We start from the raw sequence: 15,553 nt of genomic DNA, 5'->3' as shown, positions 1-15,553 counted from the left end.
GAATGCCATGCTCACACAGATGGTCCTTGAATTCAAAATCCAAGTACTCTCCTCCTCGATCAGATCGAAGAGCTTTTAGTGACTTACCTAATTGCTTTTTAGCTTCTGCTTGAAACTCTTTGAACTTTCCAAAAGTTTCAGATTTTCTTTGCATTAAATATAGGTAACCATATCTTGAATAATCGTCAATAAAAGTGACGAAGTATTCATAACCTCCTCTTGCTTGTACATTAAGTAGACCACAAACATCCGTATGTACTAGCTGAAGTGGTTCTGTGGCTCTTGAACCTTTGGCAAAGAAAGGTCTCTTGGTCATTTTGCCTTCTAGACAGGATTCACAAACAGGGAGAGATCCAATAGATAGTTCTCTTAAAGGACCATCCTTTACAAGCCTATTTATTCTATCTAGACCAATATGGCCCAATCTCAAGTGCCATAGATATGTATCACTATCAGAATCAGTCTTTTGTCGTTTAATAGATCTTGGATTAGCTGTTTTAAATAATTCAGAATTATTAATATATTTCTCTTTAGCTTGTAGTTTATAAAGCCCATCGATAGATTTTGCAGAACATATCTTAAAACCATATCTTGAAATAATAATCGAATTATTATTAAAAGTTATTTTAAAATTTTGTTCATGCAACATAGAAAGAAAAATTAAGTTTCTAGAAAATCCAGGAATATAATAAACATTTTCTAAAACAAGAAATTTATTATTCTCAAATTCCAAATGGGTTGTTCCAACTGCTGCTGCAGAGACAATCTGACCACTGCCTACCCTCATAGTCACCTCTCCATCAGCAAGCTTCCTCGTTGAACTAAGAATCGGAAGAGAAAAGCAGACATGGTTAGTGGCTCCTGAATCTACTATCCAGGATGCGGAATTATCTTCCACTAAACAAGCTTCTAACATAAGTAAATCAAATTTACCTGTATTTTTCTCTTTGAGGTCAACGAGATACTTTGGACAGTTTCTCATCCAGTGACCATTTTCTCCACAATGAAAGCAAGTCCCTTTTGGGGTCTTCCTTTTGGAGGTTTTAGTATTCTTGTTCTCTTTGCTTTTGGATGACTTTTTAGGCTTCTCACATATTAATGTAATGTTCAAGTTTGATTTCCATTTCATGTAATTTTCGCCAGTCAACTTTTCATTAGCAAGTAAAGAAGATACAGGATTTGAGCTAGACATAATTGCTGAAAATAAATAAATAAACAAAATGAATCTATGCATATAATAAATATCAGTTATTTTTGGAATAGTAAACGTGATGCATGAATGCAACAAAAAACACATAAAAAATAATTACTAATTCCACGATTAATTAATTTGAACATTAATGGACTAGCCTTAGGGTAGGTCAGACTAATTCCAAATTAATTTTGAGACAAGCTCTCAAATTTATAAGTTAAAACTTAAATCAATATTTCTCTTTTGACTTATAAACAACCGCTTGTTTGGTCAAGAATACACTAGTCCACTTGAAAGCCTAATGTACCTTGTGAGTGTAAGCCATTATTTTAGATCAATGACTTAGCTCAAGAATGTGCTTTAGGGCTAGTCAAACTTGAAATACATCATTAAATCCTATTCTTGAAAAAGAAGTTTGCCTTGAGAATAACACAGTCGGAAGCCTTCCTTAGGGGGACACAAGCAATGGTGCCGCAAGGCCCTTTCCATGTTACATCGGTGCTAACTAATAATGGAGACCATGGGACTTATTGTCATAACTTCCTCTCCCACTCACTATTTTAGAACATGTGTTTTCTCAAAACATCCTATGCTTTTTAATTAGTTGTAAAAATAAAGTGATCTATTTTTACCAAATGATATTATAATAATTACTAATCAAATTAAGCAAAATTAAAATTATAGAACTATGCCCTAATTAGTTCAATTTTATTTTGCTATAATTACTAAGAATATAATTTATAATTTAATAAAACAATTTTATTAAATACTATAAATTAAACAACTTTTAAAATCTATTTCCGCTCATGAACTAGTTAAAAACTAGATTTATTATTATATGGACCAGCCTATAATCACATAGGACAATCCTAAGGCATGTTTCTACTCATATGAGATGCATGCACAATGTTAAATACTGTGTGGGTTATATGTATGGCATGTTAAAAAATGCATGATAAAGTATTAAACAATTTAATCACATTCAAACATTTAAATAAATAAATAAATGCGGGCTGGGTGTCTTGGGTATTTCTAGAAAAATGACAACACTTGCAAAAATATACAAAAAAATGTAAGAAACTAAATAAGACCTAAATAGATATCTATCTCTTACTTTGGGCCTTCACAAGTAGTCTTGATCCATTAAGCCACTTATCCATTTAATTTTGAATTAAAATAACTTTTAATTATCTTAAACAAATTTTAAGAATAATTAACTTGGGTTTGATGCCCGATAAGTTATTAGGCCCAGATTTGAATTTGGGCTCATACAATTAATTCAAAATAAAATAATTTTTAATTATGGGTTAACTTAATTAAGCCTATAATTTAAATGGACAATTTTTTGGATGCAAGCCCTAGGTTTTAAAACCCTAGGGGCGGCTGCATATGGTGGCTCGGCATGGGGCATGCGGCTGGGGTGCACGGGCTGCTATTGGGTGCGACACACAGGGGCGCACAGCTGGGAGCAGCAGTAGCTCGCGCTGGGGCGCCCAGCCGTGCAGCTAGGTGAGGCGCAAGGGCGCGCGCTAGGCAGGGGCACAGGTGCGCGCTGGGCGAGCTGCTGGGCGAGGTGTGTGGGACGCCTGTGTAACGTCCTACGTTTTTGGGTACCTTTAAACGACTCGGGTCGGGATTTTTCCCCCGGGTTAAGAATATTATTTTAAATAATATTATATTTTGTTTGTAAGTATTCCATGAGTTATTGCTAGCCAAAATATGAATTTTGTGATTTTAAAAGTCAAGATAAGACTTTCGGTCCTGGACCGACACAAAAACCCTGATCGGGTAAAAATCTCGGAAAATAAAACGAAAAATCATGGAAATTATATTTTGGACATAAAATACATTCATAAAAGTTAAAGTTTGGTCAAAAATAATAAACCTAAAAGAAAATGGAAATTTTAAGGCATTTTGTGCTAAATGCCTAATTTTGCCGAAATGGGGAATTTTATTCCATGAATGGACCTTAGGTTAAATTTTATTATGTGATTAATTAAATTAAATGTGAGAGACATTTAATTTAATTAATTAATGTTAAGTTTGGTAATTAAAACTTAATAAGAGTGAAAAAGGTGTCAAAAGTCAATTTGGACTTTTCTTCTTATGAAACATTTATTAACCCTTTAAAAAAAAAAAATGAAATGATCATATATGGCAAAGGGTGGCCGGCCATGTGGTCTTTTAGAGTTGTGTGAACCCACTTTTATAAGATTTAAATCCCATTTAATTAAAGGTTAGGGATAAAAGCAAGTGGGTAAAACACTTGAGTGTTTTTAGGGTAAATTAGATAGTATATAACTCTTCCATCCCTCCCCAACCGACCACACCACTCTCTCACATTCAATCATCTGATTTTTGAAGACCTCTCAAAGTGTTCTCTCCATTTTTCAAGCCCAAGAACACCAAGGAAACTTTGAGGCTAAGTCTTGGTCTAGGAAGTATTTTCCCTAAGGTAAACTTTCACTAATCTAGGTTTTTGTAAAGTTTTAAGCATAGAGTTTCAAATAGCTAATTGACTATGTTGTTGGGGGAAGTTTGTTAGGGTTTTTGAAAGGTTTTGAAGGAGTCAAAGCTTATAGGAAGGTCCAAACCTTAAGCAAGAACACCAAAGAGGTAAAAAGTTTACTTTTGATGAGTTTGTTGTAGGGTTTTTAGTTTTAAGCATTTTTTTGTATATCTAATGCTTAGAGTTTCTTGTTGATGATGTAATAAGGTTATGGTAGTTGTTTAATAATTTTTATGATGCATGTGTATTGATTTTTGAAAATGGGAACCAAAACCCCCAAGGGTTTTGTAGGATACCCTAAAACAAAACATGTTTTAAGCTGTGACTTCCAAGGGTTCAAGCAGCCACTGTATATTGTTTTTGTAAAATTAAATTGTACTTTTATGTTGTTGAGATTGAGTACATAAAATTGAGCTTTTGAAACACTAAAAAATGTTTAGAAATGAGTAAGTTATGCTATTTCAAAGTTTAGGTAAAAAACTGTTTTTTCGTATTCTCATTTTCGGAACCAAGTTTGGACAGCCACTGTATAGGGCAAATGAACCCAGTTTTTTCTAAAATTTTGTGGACACATTTCTGGCATAACCTATTAGTCCACTGTAAAATTTGGTAAGAAAATATTAAACGGTTTGAAAGTTATTAGCTGTCAAAGTTTGGAAAAAATAAGGACTTGAAAATAAGGTAATTTTTACCTCATTGTTGGAAAATGATTTCACCAATCAAAAATGCTCATTTTGACCTAAGATTTTACAAAGACCTAAATGGCATAACAAAAATGGAATTGGGAAATTTTGGTAACAATTGGGTAAGTAAATTTCAAGATATGAACTAACGAAGTATGTAGTTAAAAATGTGAAAAATAAGTTTTTCACACTTAGTGTAAAAATGATATTTTGGAACATAAGGTAAAAAGTAAAATTTTGTTTATTTCAAGATATAAAATGGTAAGTCTTGAAATCATATTTTCACTAAAATTTACCCTTTGAGTTTAAATGAATTATTTTTATTAAAGAGTTTTTATTCTTTCTAAAAATAAGAGATTTAATTTATTAATAGTTAATAAATTAAAAGAGGGTTTAAAACCCTATATTTTGATAAAATAATTAAATGAATGATTTTTCTAGTAAGTAAAATTGATTAATTTCTTTTAGAAAATTAATTAGTCAAGATGAGAAATTTATAACGGTTTTCCTAATTAAGACAAATTAGGCAATTTTCTTAAAACGGTTTTTAGATATTAAAACCTTAAGAAAAATAAAAGGAAAATTTAAAGAGTTTATTTTCTTTAAAAATAATTAAGGAATTTATTTGTATTTTCTGGATATAATACCGGCTAAAATCTTACATATTTTAACCGACTAGTCGAAAGTGCGGGTTAATAGCGATACCTTGAAAGAGTAAGATTTTTAGCGGGTTGTGGGGAAATACCATTGTGATACCCGAGCCTAGGTATCGAGACCTTAGGATAGGTCTCCCCGAGACTTAGGGTTTAGTCTCGAATATTTTGTATAACTTTCCTTAATAGGTTTAAAACCCAAATAAGGATTATAAATCCTTACAAATGACTTTTATTAAAATGACCAAACTGCCCAAAATAATAATAACGAATTATTAGTGCCATAATTAATCCGAGTATACTGTATGGATAACTACAGTATTGGCTAAGCGTAACTGGACTGAACGTTGGAGGGTGAAAACTTGCTGAGCGCTAAGGACTCCAAGTAAGGAAACTTATATTGTATGGCTGCAACATGAAATGATTATTGTCTTGTATGTTAGTATAGGGATACATGCACATATATAGGCTGTCATAGAAAGTTGCTTAGAGACGTTAGTCTAGTGAGTGCTGATTTAGAAAATATGAACGGTAGAAGTCCGTCATATCCTAGACGGTTGATCCCCGTCACACTGCTTGATTTTATTTATGTCCGGTTCATTACCGCGACGAGTGGCCATGAGATGAGGATAAGCTGGTTAAACCTAGGGGCGCCAAGATAAATGGGACCTAGGGGCCCTCATGCTTACTTAATCATTGGACGGTTAGAATCCGAGCAAGTGCTCTGATAAGTTATTCCCGGATAGCAGCCGTGAATATTGGCCATTCCGTGAGAGTGCCTAGAGATACTAGGGGTTGCCAAGATAGAGTGAGGTTGAACACCCTAGGGGCAGCTGCTCACCAGCACCACTGATTAACATAGAAGTCTCCGTAAAACCGTGTAAATTGGATTACGCTCTTGGATAAGTAGCGATGCCCTAGGTAACACGATAGTTACCCTTGATGAGAATATTTATTGGCTAGATCTTAGTGTGGAGACTCGGTTCTCTTTTACAGATTAGCAATTATGTTGGAGGGCGCGTTACGCATGAATTGTTAGAAATTGTCGAGCGTTGGTCTCGAATTATGTTGTGATATAATATATCTGCTTGCTCTGGGATTTTCTAAGTGCAGGGATATAATTGTTGATAAGATATAGTTGTGATATAATATATCTGCTTGTTCTGGGATTTTTCTGAGTGCAGGATTTTTATCTAGATATGAATTAATTTATCCTTGGTTATCAGGCATGACCATAAGTTTGCCAGGACGCTTTAGCGTTCTTGAAATTGATTGTGTAGGGTCCGGATGGGTCCGGATCCCTATTTCTCTATCTTCTTTGTTTGAAAGTTGATCTTACTAAGCGTTTTCGCTTACCTAGTTGTTTCATGTTGTAGGTAAGGGCAAGGGCAGGGCAGAGCAGTGAGCGCTGGAGTCTTCCTTGCAAATGTACATGTGGACCGACCTTTTGGGAAGCCTTTTTATTTTTGGAAATATTGTGTAATTTTCCTAAACTAGGCTCACTCTAATCTTTATAAAACATGTTTGTAACTAAATGTTAAGTATGGCCATACGACTTTTTAAAAAGTTTTTTTTTTTTTTTTCTATGGGTTTTTGAGACATTTTGTTAAATGAAAACATTTATATTTCCGCATTATCGAGTCTTGAAAATCCGGGTCGTTACAGCCTGGGCAGGCAGCACACCGGGGCTGGGCACGCAGCAGTCCGGCTGGGTGAGGCTCGGGCTTCGGGGCTCGGAACCTGGGGCTCGGGCCTTACAGAATTTTTCAAATAATTTTAACACAGAAAATTAAAATCACAAAAATTCCTATGCCCCAAAATGGCTTACATTTTTCATCTAGAACTTTAAGAACATTTTCTAAACCCAAAACATCATATAATTAACGACCCTTAAGAATTAACTATAATCATACATACATCCATCCATTCACATATATTACAATAACATAAGAATGCATATTATGCCCACACAGTAATTAATGTATGCAGAGATTAATGACCTCTCTGATACCAATTATTAGGAATGAGTTTCCTAATACGCAACGGAATGGTGGTGGGGTTGGCCCAGTGTACAACAAAAATTTTGTAACATATTTAAACTACCTTTAAATATGTGGATCCATTAATATACATACATTAATCATAAGCAAGATAATAATAGAAATCATACCTCTTGAAGCCTATCAAGTGTCCTTGCTATCTTTTCGTATTTATAACGATCTTCCTATCTAAGCCGCTCCCACGTACTCACACCAAGATCTTCCAAAGTGTTCTCTACACCTCAAGAAATGTGTGGGCACTTAGAGAATGAAGGATAGTTTATTTGTGATTCTACTTGATGTACTCAACTCATGAGATCAAGAGAATAGGCCTGAGAATTGGTTCTTTATTTTCAGGGAGAGAAAACTATCGTTCTATTTTCCACAGAGCGAATAGTCTGGGTTGTCTCACTTCCGTCTTTTAACATTTTTCTAATTAGTCATACTTAAAAGAAAATATTCAAATTAAAAAAAAAATTGTAACCATTTTACAATTTACTTTTTAATTAATTAATTAATTATTCTATTAATGAAAAAATCCAAAAACCAATTTTTGAATTATCCATTAATTAATTAAATAAATAAAAATAAAAATCTCATCCTTGAAAATTGCCCTACACGCCACACACAGTCCATGGACTGTGTGTGCACGTGTAGCCTCCCTAATTTTAGGGATGTTGTTTTTTCAATTTTTATTTAATTATTTATTCAAACAGTTTTGTCAGATAAGATCTAACAACCTGATAACTAATTCAAATTTAAATTAATTATCTTTTTAATTAATTATCAAATATAATTAATTTTTTGAATAAATATTAATCTTTTAAATTCAAATCCAATTTGAACTTATCATATTATTATCTCCCACTCAAATAAAGATATTTAATTAATTTTACCATTTAATTAAATCCAAAATTTTCAAAAATAAATATTTAATTTATTATAATTTCGAAAATTATAATTAATTAATTATTTAATTAAATTTCAAAATTAATTTAATTATTTAATATAATTTCGAAAATTATACAATAATTAAATATTAATTAATTTTATTAACTACAACTAATTTGTAATTAATTAATTAATCACTATTATCATATAATCGCATATTTGGCCTGAAGAACAAATTTCTTCTTAAATATGTGTTTAAACTATTTTCCTTTCATATCAACTCTTACCTTGAATAGTGTTGATAGAGCTGCTATGGGGACCTATGGACCTATAATTCCAAGCTCCAATAAATTTGAGATTATTAATTAAACTCTTTAATTAAATAATCTTAATTTATTAGTCTCATGATTATTCCACTATAAATATGAGATTGCACTCTTGTAATTATAGACATTTCATTTACTGAGTACTTTATAATCATAAAACGTCCATTGATATAATCATTTCATACAACTTGACCCTCTAATAATGGTTCATAATTAATCGGGAATAAAATTACCGATTTACCCTTTTAATTATCTCTTGTTTCCTTAAGTACCATTGACTCTACTAGTGAAGGTTAATTCATAACTAAATTATGAATTTGAGCTCAATAACCTTTCAGTCCCAAAAGTCAACCCTTAAGAGAGCCATCATTCAATCTCTTACGAGAAGGCATAGATTCCATATCTGTATACTATGTCCCCAGCCATCTACATTAATGAGTTCCCAAAATAAAAGTTTCTAGCCTAATCATTTTGACAGACCCTAACAAGTGAATCAAAAAACGTATATAACATAAACAGGAGTTCATAGTAACTTCAGGACTAAGATCTATTTGTATATGATCATCAGTTGATATATTTAATTAATACTTCGAAACGGTATTTAACTAAGTATTAATAAACATATCTGGTTCAGTTCTATATATTCTCTAATATATAAAGCACCTCCACTAAAGTGTCCTACCACACTAGTGATCCAGATCTAGATCACATGTATTCATAATACTAGTGGACCGTACTTGCAGTAATTAATCTAAAGATTCCATAACTTTATTTTACTGCGATCTATTCAAGTTCATTTATCTGAAACACAATCCTCCTGTACCAATACGTGTTTGAGATCACATATATGAACTTAGGAATTTTCCTGATATTTACTTAATATTATCACAGAATAATATAGTCCATAAAATATATGCATAACAAATTCAATTCATTTATTTATTTCATAAAAACAATGTCTACTACATATGCTTTTAGGGCACATTTCCAACAAAGTGTTCTTTATCAAGCCTTAAGTTAGTCTAGGTTACATTTTTCATGTAAATTTTTGCAAATGTTGTAATTTTTCTAGAAATACCCAAAAGTTACCATACCCGCTTTTATTTTATTTATTTATTATGAATGTTTGAATGTCATTATAATGTTTAATATTTTGTCATGCATTATAACATGTCATTCATATACCCACACAGTATGCAACTAGCATGCATTACATTCGTGTAGAAACATGCTATTAAGAACATCTTATATTATTGTTATATGTTTATATGTGATAATTCATATAATAATAAATTTAGTCTTAATTAGTTAAGATGGTAAATCAAAATTAAAGTTGTTCAATTTTTTGTTTTAATTAAAATGTTTTATTAAAATAAAATGATATTCTCTTAGTGAAAGAAAAATTAGAATTAGAATTAAGGGCACATTTTTTGTTTTTGGTTTTGCTTAATTAGATTAGTAATTAATAGAATATCACTCGGTAAAAATAATTAAATTTATTTTTACAACTAAATTAAAAAATATTGATTATGTGAAAAAACACATTTTTTTTTCCAAAATAGTGAGTGGGAGAGGGAGTTATGACAATAAGTCTCATGGTCTCCATTATTGGTTGAATACCGAGAGGCATGGGAAGGGCCTCATGTCGTCTCCGTTTGCGGCCTCCCTAAGGAAAAACTTTCGAATATGTTTATTTTATCTCAAGATTGACTTCTCTTATGAGAATATAATTAGTGATGTATTTCCAGTTTGACTGAACCTAAGGCACACTCTTGAGATAAGTCATTGATTGAAAATAATGGGTTACACTCCAAAGGCATATCTAGGCTTTCGAGCACAACTAGTGCATCTTGACCAAACTAGTGATAGTTCATAAGTCAAAAGAGAAAAAGGCGTTTTTAAGTTTTCACTTATGAAATTGAGAATTGTCTCAAAATTAATTTGGAGTTAGTCTGACCTACCCTAAGACGGTCCATTAACTTTTCAAATTAATTTATCGTGGATTAGTATATTTTTTATGTGTTCTTATATGTTGCATTCATGCATCATATTTACTTTTTCAAATAAAATATAATATTTATTATATGTTTTAATTTATTTATTTCCAGCAACAATGATTAATCCTCTTAATCCTGATCAAGAACCTCAAAATGAGAAAGAACCAGTTAATCCCCGTGATGGCTTTCTAAGTACTTTTCATTTAGACTTCAACAATCTAGATATTTGGTACAGAAACATACACATAATTCTAGATGAACTAATGGTGTATGATGAAATCATTGATGTGCCTCCAGATGAGCCATCAACTTTATCTGATTATGAGTCATAAAAAATATGCGAATTAGATGAGATCTGATTATTTGGCTCATCATTGCATACTAAAAACTATGCCAGACGATCGTAAATTGAGATATGTGAACCTCATATCTTTATATAAGATATGGGAGAGGATCAAGATAGATTTTTTTATCGCTTAAGAAGTTGGCAAGAAGAAAGGGTAAATATGATTTTCTCATCTCTTTTGAATATATTTGAATAGTTGATTCAAATTTTTATGCCACCATATTTTGTCTTGTTTTCAAGAACGCATTATTCAAGAAAAGAACAGAAAAGAATGCGAAAGAAAAACAAGAAAATGATTGCAGATTGGTAGACCATGTTTTTTCATTTTTAACTTTGTATTAAGTTCTTTTTCTAGAAACTATGTTTTTAGATTCCTTATTTGATGAATAAACAAGTTTAGTATCTCTTTTGAATAATAAATTCAGTTGTTATTTTTGAAATATACTTGTTCCACCTATTTCAACAATGAGTATAAATGATAATTATTAATTGTTCATTATTGTACAAATCATAGATTTAATAAGACATTTTTATTCCATCCCCAAGTGAAACATATATGTGAATTATTTTTTATTGGTTTGTAATTAATTAGACACATAAAACAAATAAAAGGCACTCTTTTATTACAATCATTCAATGGTTCTCTCCCTGTTTATATAGTCTGTTAATTAAAGTTAACCAAAAGACCTTTCTCTTATAAAGGCTCAACAATCACATAATTGTTTAGCTAATACATAGAGATGTATATTGAACCTTTTAATATTCGAAGCTAAAAGAAAAAATAAATAGTAAGTTAATATTGATTGACATTTATTTAAGATGTGTTTAACTTTGATCAAATGCAAAGAAAATTTCTAGAACTTTTTATGTAACATTTAAAGTAAAGTCACTTAGAGACTTGTTTGATCTGATAAAAAGAAAGTCTAAACTCGAATTCAGAATTCAAGTAATTTGCATGTGAACTTGGAATTCAAATCCAACTCACATACAACTAGAATGCTAATCAAAATTTAATATTTTGGAAATGGAATATAATCATATAAGATAAGATTAAATGAATAATGAGTAGTCATTATCATCTTTATTATTTCAATAATTTTAACACTTGTTATACTTTGTACATGGTTAATTGTACAATATCGTAGACTTAGAAGTTGAGATTCACAAGTAGTTATGTGAATAAATTGAAAACTTTCCATGAAATCATTTAGTGAAGCAGTTTAATAATCATAAAAGATTACAAAAGAGTTTGTATCTCTTTTAATGTTGTTTTAATGAAGCATGATAATTATAATCACTATATTTTCTAGTTAAGTTGTATTAGAAATAATGACTACTAGTCAAATAAGCGAGTTACTGATAATTAAACAATGACAAAACCAAATAATATTACAAATTTTGTAAGACATAGTTGTAGTGGGAGCATTAGTTAGTAACTACTCCATTACAAATGTAAAGATAGTTAAATTGTGTGTAACATAATCTAACTATACTTCATTCACATACTACTATATGAAATGAAAAAGATTTTACAAAAAACAATGGTTGAAACACCATGAATCAAGAAATGGAATTTGGAATTCTATGACAACTGGACTCTTGAACATCCAACTAAAATTCATTGAACTTAAATTTGAAATAGGATATTCAAGATGAAGAGGAGAACAGAGGAAAGTACAAACTTTTCAAAGTTAGGTTAATAGCCAAAGGCTAAGAACAGTAAGAAGAATTTATTACTTGAATAAATGTCTTCTGCTGTAACCAAACTTGAATCTGTTTACATACTCTTATGCACTGCTTTATGCATGGATTATGAGATTGATTTAAATGAATATCAAAGTAGTCTTTACTGGAATGGCTGACATGACAAAATCATTTAAAGATCTTGACCAGAAAGATTCTGTTGTGATTCTTATTCTTAATATTGACAACATTCTAATCATTAGGAATGATGTAGAGAAACTATCAATAGAAAATAAATGGTTAGCTGAACATTTCTAAATATTGGATTTAGAAAAGCCAAGAATATTCTGTACATTCAATTCTATAGAGATTGAAAGAACAATTCTTAGGCTCTGTCTCAAGCAACTTATATAGTTAAGAAGCTTAAATACTTTAGTTTACAAAATCCAAGAAAGGCCTTTTGCCTTCCTGGTAAGGAGGATGTATTATCTAAATAATAAATGTTCATTTATTCTTCTAATAAAAAAAGGACATGAGACAACATTCCTACAACTCAGTGATAGACTGTTTAATATATCAAATGTTATATTTTTTAATTGGCATTTGCTAAACGGTGGGAATAGTCAGTAGTTATCAATCCATTATGGATTAAGTCACTAAATAATTATAAGGACTTAGTTTTGTGTATCTTAAATATAATAGAAGTTTATATGTACGTGCATCTAGGCAGAGACCTAAAATCCCCATGCATGATCTGATAATAAATCTTCAAAGATTGATATCAGAATCAGATTCCATAACTCTGGAGGAAACACATTAATCTAGAAATATGTTAGACATTTCAGATTTATATGTCTCACCACAAAAGCCGATATATAACAGCTACGAGTAGTTAAATAAGCTATTTGATTTAGTTAAGTTCTTTGACATTCTGTAAAGGTTTTCAGACTAGAATAAATAGCTAGCATCTCATTGCGAAAGCAATGGAGATACAACTATTCTAGAAGAACTAGAAATCATGAGAGGCTAAAGCACATGAAATTAAGTATCATTGAATACAAGACAATTTTACATAATTGATGTAATAATCTTGGAGATAACTTCAAAAATAGTTTCTTACAAAAATATTATAAAGACTTTGTTACACAAAATCAGTCAGGAGAATATGATTGACATATTAAAAGAGATGCCTCAATTTGCTTTAGGGCAAGTGAGAGATTGTTGGGAATAATGTAGTTGACAAGTGTTTTAAATGAAATAAATAGACCATGTCCAATATTATATGATAATCTTAAGTGAATATTAGAAAATTACAAAATTTATCTATGTGGTCTTAATCTCATATTGATATGGGAGACTTGAGATTAAGATAATAAACTTAAATAGGTCGTAGTGAAATAAAGTTATAGAATCTTGTAACGCCCTAATTTCTCATAGATTACTGAGAACACAACATTGGGTCATAAGTCATAAATATTGCTCTTTTATTGAATAAAAACTTGAAAATAATTACATACATGGATCCATGGTTTTAAAAATAAATTTTTTATCTTTAACATAAAAATGAGCAACATTTAAATAAAACTTTAAAATAAAATTTCTTTAATAAAAATAAATAAATAGCCCTGCTTGATCTTCCTTGACTATATGGTCCCCATGAGTACATCACAAAGCTCTTAGGTCCCCACTCGCCACCGGCCTTTCTATCCTTAATTTCCTGAAATAACAACATCATAAGGAGTGAGCTTCTAAACCCAGTAAGGAAATTACATACAAAAGCTAGTCATATAATTTAACATAACATAAATTCACAAGAGTCATACAAACACAAACCTCTAGGTCATATCGTAGCTTAAGTCATAATTCAACATCATAATCTAAGTCATAAATCATAAATCATACTCTAAGTCATAAGTCATAGATCATAGGTCATAAGTCATAATCATAACTATAGGTCATAGGTCATAAATCATAATTATAACTATAGGTCATAATAACAAGTCAGATATAATAAAAAGATAAGTGTTTATACAGGGGTGGCAATTAAGCCCTGGACAAAGTTTGTCATACACCAGACATCACTTAGTTCCGTTATAAAGTTTTGGCAATCGAGCCTACCAGACATAGTCCATCATACATCATTGGACACCTTAGGTCCAGACACACTTACCCCTTTATTGTTCCTGAATGTTAGGTCATACAAACATAAATTATATCATAAACTACACATACTAAGTCATAATACTAAACTACCTAATTTTCCTTACCAAAAACCAGAATATTGGAGACAAGAGCGGGATTGAAACTCCTAAAACCAAACATAAGAAACCATACGTTTCTAAAGAAATGAAGTTGAAGAGAAGATCTAAACCATTGAGATAGGAACTTACCGAAAACCTTATGTTTCAAGGGAATTGAATACCTAACCAAAAGTCACTATCACAAGTTAGGATTTGAAGAAAAAAAATAAAAGAATAATAGAAACTATAATGAACTAAACCTGAAGATAATGAATACCTTGGATAGCTTAAAACCTCGATCTACACCTCGATCACTGAAATCACACAAAGACTTACTTCCCAAGTGTTTATAAAAGCTTTAGATTTGAAAATTTTAACCCCAAAACCCTAGCGTTTCACTCTAGAATAATCCTAGCAGCTTGGAGGCTCTGAACTGTGCTTGAGTGATGAATAAAATGATTGAGTAATGGGTCCTATTTATAGATTTCAAGGAGTGAAACTAACTCCAATTTTAATGAATAAATAAATGATTAAAAATGAATAAATTTGAATCATCTGTTCAACAAATGCCCATAACTCGGTCAAAAATGTTCAGGAACGAGTTAAGGTTGTTAAGGGCTGTTTCAATTCAGAATTCTACGAAATTCAAAAATTGGCCACTGGAGCCAATATATCACCTAGGGTAGGTGATATATTGCCCCTACCATGATCCTGCGGGTCTGTGGTTTCGTTCGTGCAAAGTCGACATATTTTCCGTATCAATCATAGGCTATATATCGGCCTTTATAGCTGTGATATATCGGCATACGCTGATATTTTAAACACATTGTTGCACATTTCAGGATAATTTGAAATTGATTAAAAACTACTTTGGCTGAGTAAAACGTGATTGTAACAGATAATGGAAGGTTCTAGAGCTTCTAGATCTTTCTTTTAATTAAACTATTCATCAAAAATACTTAAATCCTTATTAAACATGTTTGTTACTGTAAAG

General features: G+C 31.1%; 1 long non-coding RNA gene across 1 annotated transcript; it reads left to right on the top strand.

Moving 5' to 3' along the window:
- The first annotated feature begins 3,735 nt into the window (after window positions 1–3,735).
- On the top strand, window positions 3,736–6,900 carry LOC133790038 (uncharacterized). Its single transcript, XR_009873857.1, has 3 exons — window positions 3,736–3,808; window positions 5,357–5,422; window positions 6,414–6,900. It is a non-coding gene; the product is annotated as an uncharacterized LOC133790038 (long non-coding RNA).
- Window positions 6,901–15,553: the final 8,653 nt, after the last annotated feature.

Source organism: Humulus lupulus, chromosome 7 (assembly GCF_963169125.1).
Source record: "Humulus lupulus chromosome 7, drHumLupu1.1, whole genome shotgun sequence".
NCBI lineage: Eukaryota > Viridiplantae > Streptophyta > Magnoliopsida > Rosales > Cannabaceae > Humulus > Humulus lupulus.
The sequence above is the reverse complement of the archived record's forward strand: the minus strand, read 5'-3'. Positions and strand labels throughout refer to the sequence as shown.